Source organism: Pteropus vampyrus, unplaced genomic scaffold (genome assembly GCF_000151845.1).
Source record: "Pteropus vampyrus isolate Shadow unplaced genomic scaffold, Pvam_2.0 Scaffold58, whole genome shotgun sequence".
Taxonomy (NCBI): domain Eukaryota; kingdom Metazoa; phylum Chordata; class Mammalia; order Chiroptera; family Pteropodidae; genus Pteropus; species Pteropus vampyrus.
Genome location: NW_011888839.1, coordinates 7,117,968 through 7,128,208, shown reverse-complemented (window position 1 = coordinate 7,128,208; position 10,241 = coordinate 7,117,968). Strand labels below are relative to the sequence as shown.

At 39.6% G+C, this 10,241-nt stretch overlaps 1 pseudogene; it reads right to left on the bottom strand.

Moving 5' to 3' along the window:
• Positions 1 to 6,707: 6,707 nt before the first annotated feature.
• LOC111740145 lies at positions 6,708 to 6,826 on the bottom strand (annotated as a pseudogene).
• Between the last annotated feature and the right edge of the window lie 3,415 nt (positions 6,827 to 10,241).

Below are 10,241 nucleotides of genomic sequence, written 5' to 3'. Positions count from 1 at the left end.
CTTGGTATATTTTTGTGTCATTTAAAGAAAGATTTCATTATTTATTGATTATGAAAATAATATATGCCATTGTAGAAAAATTGGAAAGAAAAAAAAGTATCCATAACTATACCACACAATGGTATACGATTATCATTTTGGCAGATGTCTTCCAATATTTTTTCACATTTTTTTTTTACCTAATTGAAATTTTACTGTAAAAGCAATTTATACTCACCCTTTAAAAATTAACTTTATAAGATTTTCCCCATTAAAAATTTTTGTTAACATGAACAGATTATGAGTAGGCTTGCGGCGGGCGGGGGGTGGGGGGTAGTCAAAATAATTAGATTTCCTTTTCTGTAAGATTGTCCTAAGGAGACTGCATTGGTGGCAGTGAAGTAGGAGACATGAAAACAAATAAGGAGGCTGTTGCAATAGGGAGGGAGGGAGGGAGGGAGTGAGGAAGATGATGATCTTGGTATTAAGGGAGGAGGAAGAGACTGATTAGACACATATTAAGGAGATAGAATCTATTGCTTCAATTTCTCTGGTCAATTTCAAACCAGTTGGTGGTATTACTGCTCCTATTTTCCATGACACATGGTTCTGTTTCACCTTTCTCCCTTCTCTTTTCCATTCTACTTCTCACTTACTTATTCTCTATTCTTTTCCTCAATGTCACTTCTTCTGTTACTCATGCCTAAGGCTACCAGTGACACCTGAGATATGGCTTAACTCTTTGGTTTTCTTTGAAAATTCAGGACCCGGAAGACTCTTTGGGAATAATACACTGTGACAGATGAGGGGTCTAATGTAGATGTCACAGCCACTGATTAAATAAAAAAATAATAAACTATGGAACAATTTCAGGCACTAACACTAAAAACTCTTAACAGGAGAAATTCTCATTGAAGAAGACCATTCAAGATAAACAAGTAATACATAGAAACAGAAATCAAAGAGGTGATTACCAGAGGTTAAGGGGTGGGGGATGGGTGAAAAGGTGAAGGGGAATATAGTCAATAACATTGTGATAAGTTTACATGGTGACAAATGATTACTACAATCAGTGGGATGATTATATTATAAGACATAAAAATCTCAAATCACTATATTGTATACCTGAAACTAATATAACTAATATAGTATTATATACCAATTACACATAATTAAAAATATAATCTATAAAAGATAAACAAGTAATAGATATACCTGAGTGAAGGAGGAGAATAAACAGTGATTGCAAAAGTTACAATATCTGATGTGAATTGATGGATTTCACTAAATAAAGTGAATTCTATGGTAAAAAAATGATACAGTAGGAAAAGCTTTCAGTCATCTGAGTAGGATTAGTGGGAGTTGTGATAAGCACCTAAGGCCAGGAATATTGGATTTTAAAACTCTCCAGTCCCTGTGTCCATCACATGGAGATGTTCTGTTTGCCAGAGGAATGGGTGGTAGTACTGTTTACTACCATGAAAAAGTTTCTTTTACTGGAAGGCAGTGGAAAACAGTGATTAGAACAGATAGTGGTCAGCACCATTCCAGTTCCTTCTATACTCTCCCCTGCATCATAGGGGAGACTCCTGGAAACTACATTATCCAGAATCTTTGCTAGCAGGGTTAAGCAAAAGCCTGCATGGTTCCAGATTAAGGTCCATCAGTCAAAGGCACTCTTATAAGGTTTATAGAGTGAAAGAGGAGAAATTATTCTTTGCAGTGGCTACTGCACCTTCATGAACAGGCAGAACATGTTGCCTTCTGCTGGCAGCTTCCACACACCCTTCTAAGAACCAAGTGTTTTGTGCTTCTGGAAGCTGAAATCGCCTGCAGTGACCCTCCTGCAATTCCAACCCATCTAGATTTTCTGAAAATCAGGAGTGGCCTTCCTGACTTTTGCTCTCCAAGTCCATCTGATAATTGCATAAGCCTCTAATTCCCTGTGGTAAATTCCTTCTTGCTTTGCTGAAAGGACTGAGCTGATAGAGTGAGTATAAGGCTTGGGTACAGAAAGTATGGGTTGAATTGGATCCACCACATACTACCTGAGGAAGCTTGTACAGTTTCTTCAATACATTAAAAATCATTTTTCTTGTTTATAAAAATAGAGATAATAAAATGACATCTGCCTTTCTTATAGTGTTTCATCAAAATCCTCATGAAAGATTAAATGAGTTCAAACAAGTAATAAAAGCACTTAGCACAGTGCCTAGGGGAAATAAGCTTCAAAAAAAAAAAGTTAGCTGTTCATTTTACATATAATCAGCTATAATAATACTAGCAGTAGTGTGCTCAACAAATAGCTGTTTCTCTCCTGTCCTTGTGGCTGGCGCATGTTCTCCTTATAATAGGGCGTGCAAAAGCCGCAACTCAGAATGTGTCACTGGGCAGGCATAATAAAGGTAGGATTTCTACAACTCCAGTTTGAAAGAAATAATCAAGAACTCTGGACAAGGCCAATGATCCATGGCATGACCAGTGTTGGATTTTATTGCAACTCTATCTGCTGCAACAAAAATCCTCTGGCTGGATGATGAAATGGAGGCTCGAGCAGCTACTGGGCAGACTAAAAGTTGGTAAACCCCATGTCTCCAATTATTGCTCTATATCCAGGAATCTGCTTCTTAGGAACTTCCTGCATCTCTGTTTTCTGTGGAGGTGGGCAGTAAATATTCTAGAGAGGGATGGAAGTTGGGAGACCCACTGCATTTCAGGTGAGGCAGTGAAGATGCTGTAGTCATGGCTCTGCCCAGGGGAGGCTGTTGCTGTTACTTAAGGATGACTGGCTCCTGCTTATCCAGAATTTGAGCTAATTTATACTTTGTAATTCTTCACTGCAAGCAACATCTCCGAGTCACTAGCTCCATAAGGAAGGGCAGCGATGTGAATTACTCCCCAGAGTACAGCTTACCGTGGTTCAGGAAAAGGTGATAGGGTGGCCCTCTGGGAGTGTGCGGGGATGACGTGCCATCCTTCAGTTCTCATGGGAGTTTCCTTGCAGAGTACAAATGCTTTCCCCTGTATCGATTTTATCCAGGATTCCTGAAGGTCCACTTCTTTCTTTTTTCTTTCTTTTCATGGAAACTTCAAGTTATTTTCACTTTCCATTTTCTTTTCCAGTGGAGTAAAAAACTAATTTTAAATAGCCAACTTTGAGACAGCAGCTATGTCTTATTTCTCCTTTTATTCACATTAGTTGATTGTAAAATGTAGGTAAGATTCTCCCACTCTTCAAAATGAGGCTTCAAGGAGAATATTTAGCTAACTAGTTGAACCCCCAATCTAGTGTCCTGCTCACCAGATGTTAACAGGGATGAAGACACACCAGGCATTTCTGGCTGACTGTCTTCACGTAGAAGGCTCTGGCACAGGAGAAGCATCCTCGAGTGTGTGTAAAAGATGTGCAGACTATTTACATAGGAGATTCACATGCTCAGAACCCTGCGCTGGGTGAAAGGGAGAGATTTTTAGTCTTCACCTCCAGAAATCCTAGCCCTGCATGGAATTAGAGACTAAAATCCCACAACACAGTGTTCCCAGCCCTGGGAGTGGCCCTTGCTATAAAACCTTCTCGTAGAGGCTGTATTTGTTGTTGGGTTTTTTTTTTTTAATGACACATAGCATTCCTCTCCTGGAAAGGTCTGTGCTTTTGGCCTCCTCTCTGATCAGCCTACTGAAGCCCTCAGGAGGCCTGGTGGGAGAGATGGCATGGCCCAGCTAAAATCCTCAGAAAATAAAGTCTACAGTCTCCAAAACGGGACTTCACAACTAAGATCAATGAAAGGAAAAACAGAAGTAAAGATAGTTATCATCACCTGATCAAGTGTCAGCGTAGTAAAAAAGCCACACTGAGCTAACTTCACATATTTTTTCAAAGTAGTCTTCTTATTTATCATTTTTTCTTCTTCTGTTAAAGGAGGAATTTAAATTTTAGCAAATTTTTTTAAACACTAAATATTTAAATACAAGAAAAAGTAATACTCAGGGTTTTAAAATATATAGTATTCATATCTATTGTTATATGTGGAGAAAGAAACCTACCTGAATGAGTCTGATAGGGGCGTTGACAGTTCACTTGCTACACGCCAGTTACTGGTCTAAACTCTTTATATGAATTATCTCAGTTAATCTTCACAAAGAAAACTTAGGACTATTATCCCCATTTTACAGATGAGAAAACTAAATCTTAGAGGTATTTAATAACTTGCACAAGATTATACCACTAAAACTTAATAGGATCAGGATAAGGATCTAAGCAATTTCATTCTAGAACCTGCACTCTTAACCACTATACACCTTGCCTCCAAGAATAAAGACTGTTTTCTATGGCACCAGCTTCCAGGCTCCTATAAAAACGGTGGCCAAGCCTTTTAGTTGTGAGGTAGTAGTTCCTCTTCTCCATCCAAATGAGACTTTACTGTTGGCCAGAACACCCTCCAATCTCCCACTATCCAGCACTTGTTTTGTCTCATGGGCACAGGTCCTGCTCCTTCTTCACCCAGCCTTGACCACAGTAGACATCCAGGTCTCACCAATGGCTTTTGAAGTAGAGCAGATAGGACCATATCATAACACCTATCAGGGAAGGAGTTGCAAGCCTTACAGAGAAAAGTGTGTCTCCCCAAATGTCTTTGAACTACATACATTACTTTGTAAATTATCATGTCATCAGACTCAGAGATTATAAAAATAAACTATTTACAATAATTTATTTTGTCTTCAACCTAATAATGAGAACCATATCACCATTTTCCCTCCACCAGACCAACATGCCATCAGTTTACAGTTGGAAAATTTTGTGAGATTTCGAGGTTATAAGTATTTTCATATCTATTTCTAATTTAATTTTAACAATGATATGAGCTTATCCCTACTATCTCAATTTACGGATGAGTACATTGCAGTTCAGGGAGATGAAGTGCCCTGGTTCAAGGTCATATAGATATGGCAGATTTGATAACTGAAACCTATGTTTTCCATCTTAAAATCTAGTGTGCATTGCTATTATGGTGTTACTTAAGGTAGAATTTCACCTCCATTTATTTTCATTCCTGGAGGTAAATGTTCATAATGATGTGTATATCCTACACACTCTTCACATCCTGTCTGGCTTTTAAGTAGGTAATAACCACCTAATCAACCTTGATGACTTGAGTCATACGTAATCCCTTCCGTCTACAGGAGTCCTCTGTCATCACCTAATAACTTTGAGATTATTTTTGACATTTATAATCAGGATTCAACAAATTTGTAGTAATAGACAACTTTTAAGAAACTGAAACAGCCAGTTTAGTGTTATTGTAGACGCAGTACTGGATTAAGAGGGTGGAAAATGAATCCCTGAGAGTGTAACAGTTAGGTTTCTTTCTCCACATATCTGGGCAAGTCACTGCCCTTCCCTGAGCTCAATTTTCATATTTGAAATCCAAGGGCATTGAATTAGCATTAGATCATCTCTAAATTCTCACATTTTATGAGTGTGTTCATTCAAGCTGAGATCTAAAGGAAAGCTGTGAATGTGGAGGCAACAGGAGGCCAGCAAGAATACTGCTGGTTCCTGCAATTCCTCTGAACCACCATCCCTAGGTTCCAGGTCACAAAAGGGTACAAGCTGGGAAGGACTTGGAGACCTCACGGAGCTACTGTCAGAGGTGTCCCCGCAGAGTCTCACCTAAGCCCTGCAGGCAGAGCACCTCCCTCTATAGAATTCCAGAGGTGGGGCCAGCACATTATTCTCAGAAATGGCTATCTATTACCAGTAAGTTCTTTCTTGCATATCTCCTCAACCACCCACATCATCTATGCCTTTTTTTCTCCCAGTTTCTGTGGTTGAAAACTGTTGTTTTTTTGGTTTTTTTTGTTTGTTTTTTTGTTTTTTTGTTTTTTTGTTTTTTTTTGACAGCCTGTGGTATAATAGCCAAACACAGAGAAGCTATGTGGCCAAAAATAGGACTCAAACTCTAAAGATGGTCCAGGGAATCTTTCCTTAAGAAAATGGAGGAAATTGTAGTTGGGTCCCAGCATCCTCCCTTCCCTTCCCAGCCGTATAACAACACTTTCGTCTAGGGCTTAGCTTTAGCAACAAGGGCAGGTTCTAAGAAACATAAACCAAAGGAGAGATTGTGGCATTTTTCTGATTTCTCTTGCCAGTCACTGGTTTAAAAATCCAGGCTTGGGCCAATCAGCACAAGGTCTTAGTCTGATGGCAAGAGATAACTTGTCTGGGACTGACTCTACCATGTCATCTCTGGGAGCTCTTGTCTACTATATTACCCTTGCTCATTCTCGTCCAGCCTCACTGGCTTCCTTGCTGTCTCTTGAAAGTGCCCTGAGGGTCTTTGGCTGATCAGTTCCCTGTACCTGGAGTGACTAGAATGCTATCTCCCTCATCTCATCTCTATCAAGACTTTGCTCAAATGTTACCCTCTCAGTGAGACCTACTTGGACCATCCTATTTGAAACTGCAACCAACTCCTTCATCACTGTAGATTTGTTTTACTATTTTCCTTTCCCTACCCCTACTCCATAATACTTTTAAAAGATTCTAAATAATGTAGTTATTTATTTATTACATTTATCATTGCATTTTTTCCTCTCATTTGCATGTAGACACCTAGGGATCTTTGCTATATTCAGTAAGCACTCACTGTAAGTGCTTACCACCATGCCTGTCTGGCTCATGGTCAGCACTCAATATCTTCTCTTTGTCACACTTTTTTTTTTTAAGACTACAGCACCCAGTACTCCCAGGCGATCTCCCATCCAAGTACTAACCAGGCCTGATCCTGCTTAGCTTCTGAGATCGGACGAGATTGGGCACGTTCAGGGTGGTATGGCCGTAGACACGTTGCACATTTTTGTCATCAGTCACAATCCGAATCTATTTTACCTCGGTAGATTTTACCTACCTAAAATTTTATGAAGTTCTAGGGAGCAAGAGTGAGGGACTAGAGGGCAAAACAGGGAAGAAGGGAGGACAAATGTTCTCGAGCTGCCTCCCACTCTGGGCGCTTGGTCGCTGGAACCCAGGAACAGTCTAAGGAGCTTTATGCAACGTCTCAGAAGCAGCTGTGTAGAGAAAATCAGGAAGCATTCATGCCGTGGCCTAGTTAATGGTTCACCCACGGGGCATTTCCAGGTGCTACATGCACATGTTCTGAGTGGGTTCTTGTGGAGCCCCTGCTAAGGGCCTCCTAAGAAGCAGGAGGCCTGTGGTGCAGACCTGATGTGGGAACCACAAGGTAGAGGAAGAGGTCACTCACTGCAGGAGTGACCGAACTAAGAGACAGGTAAGGCTAATAGAACAGAAGTGGTGAATAAGTGGAGTCCAACATAATGCTTTATTTTACACTTCGAAATATGGGGTACTGCATAACCCACTGTCCAGGGGAAAATAAAAAGGGCTGAGAAGACAAGGAGCCTGTCCAATTTAATAACTGGAACTCCTATCTACAGGTTGTGATTTAATTTGGTTGATCTTTAGATTTCTTTATACTTTCTACCAATTCTTAAAAACAAACTTTCTTGAATCCACATATAGTCAGTCACCCTGTGTGGTATGTGAGAAATCATTGCGCTTTAAACTTTCTTTCTTTTGATAGCTTCTTTCTTCCCATGGATTTCACAACTTCTGAAAGCAACAACAGAAAACAAATCTCTCCATGTCTGAGACATTGTATCTTTCCTGGCATTGTGATCTCTCCATTGCCCTTTCTCTAGTTCACACTCCCTTTCTCCTGCACCCTTCCAGGCTACACATGATGAGAGGTGTGGCTTTGGGAGTCATAAAGGGTCAGAACATGGAATGCCTGGGCAAGAGCTTTTCCCTAAGAAGGGAAAATGGATCCCAGATCTCCCACAGCATTGAGAGTCTTAAGCTTTCTAAATTGCTACATCAGCAAGAGCCAGAAACAACACACAATCTCTCTACTTGGTCTAAACATAAAATAAATTTTTAAAAATACACTGGCGATAAAATTAAAATATAAAACCCAAGGATATTCTAAAGTGCTACCTTGAGGTTTGCTATGGAAATTCTATGAAATGTTGTCCTTGAGCTTTAGTATTATTATAAAAACAATAGGTCCTTGGAAGTGGCTGCTTTTCCCTCCCTGAAAGGGCTATGGGAGGACATAGGTGGAATTTAGGTGTACAGCTTAAAGAATTCTAGAGAAGTAGATGAATTTAGGGGTGTATACAAATTCCACAAAGATTTATTGATGTACCATGTGCATTTGAACTTGGGTGTCCATTAGGAAGACCGGAACCTCAGTCTGGCCAAAAAAGGCTCACTGGGTTGAGCAGTAAGAGGCTGAGACCAATCCTGACAGTACAGACCTCTTGTGTGGTTCCTCTTGTCAGGTCTACTGTAGGCTAAGTGACGAAAACAGTGACCTGATGCTGTAGCCCAGCCAGAATATTTCTACACTTTTCCTGACAAAATCCCATGTGTTTATCCCCTTAGGTGAGCCTAGACCAATTTTAAGCAAAGAAAAAAAAAAGTATTCGCAATAACACATTCCTTCCCGCACCCCGATCCTGAAGAGCTGAAGTGATAATATTTGAAACAGTACCCTAAAAGAAATAATTAGAAAATATTTTACAAAGAGGAAGAAAAAATAATTTCAAAACTTGAAAATATAAATTAGGAGGTATCTCTAATTTCACAAAGAAAAAAAAAATCCCTTTTACTCAGCAAACTCCAGAAACTTATTTTCTGCATTTCTCACAGAGCTGTCCTTTGAACAATTTTGCTTCTTTCTCAAGAATTGCCCTCTTTTCTAATGGAGCACACATTCAAAGGGATCCATAAAAATATTGCATCATTTTTATTTGTCTTTCATTCTATAGCCTCAGACATATAGCTTAATCGCCCTTGGGGCTCATTTCACAAGATTCCCTATGAAGAATTTCATCTCTTTCAAAAATTATCATGGTATTAATTAACCCAATAAGATACTTAAGTAAAAAAAAAAAAACTGGGGCCCTCTACTTTAAAATGTAATCAGCTCCTCGACTGAGACACAAACATTGAACCCGATCTTGAATTCAAGCATCAGTCATCTCTCCTTTGAAGAAGATACAGTCTAGTCTCTCTCTTCTTATTCCCAGTCTGTGTCCATGGGCCAATTATTCTACCTTATCCACCTTACTCTCCTCCAGGCCCTGATCAATCACAGTTGTCTGTTATTTGCTGCCTGCCTCCCCTTCAATCTAATTTCAATTCTTGAGCCAAAAACCACAGCTCTCATGTGTTACTTTAGAGCAAGATGCCTCCTCTAATTTGAAGGCTACAATGGTTCCCAGAAGTAACAGATTGTAAGGACCATTTCTTTCTTGATACTTGAGGTTAGGAAACAACCACGTCTAAGGCTCCTAATCTGAAGTCCCATGCATGGGCTTCAACAGGAGCTGGGACTCCTATAATCATACACAAAAGTATATTTATGGTTGTACATTTGCATTTTTTTCTGGGGAAAGTGCACTTAAACGTCATCAAATTTTCAAAGCTGTCTATGACACTCCCAAGATTAAGATTAAGAACCCCGAAATACAGAGTCATAAAGGGTCAGAACATGGAATGCCTGGGCAAGAGCTTTTCAATGACTGGATCCTCTTAATTTTATACTTGAAAAAACAGAATGCGGATCAAAACCACCAACGACCTCTGTTCTCCCAAATGAGGCCAAGTTTGCTGAAGGGATAATAATTTAGGTAGTTTTTTAAAAGCACGAAACTTTTTAAAAATTGCCTATTGAAAAAAAAAAGATATTGTCAAAGATGTTGTTGTTTAAATAAACCCCAAGTCCACAGGTGGCTTCTATGAGTGTTGACACTGAGAACTCTGCAGACCTCAGTCTTGTTTGCAGTGCAGCATCCTTGGATGGTCTCTTTTCTTCCACCCTCCTTCCTTTACAGGAAAATATTTTTGTTCTAATGTGCAAAACAAATAAATCCAAGTCTACATATGCAAAATACCTCCTCCCCAGCTCTCACTCCTCTTCTGAACTATAGACCATTTCCGTCCATGAGTTTAGGTGTCATAGCCTTCCATTCGCAAGTCAGAGACAACTAGTCTGACTTTTTTAATAGTCATTTTATGACAATCCCATCAGCAGTGCCAATATCACAGACCCACAGGAGTTATCACTGAGTGCATGTTTCTGTGAGAAGTGCTTTATGTGCATTATCTTATTTAATCACAGAGCAATCTTGTAGGTAGGTATTACTATCAACTCCATTCCACAGAGGGGAAAACT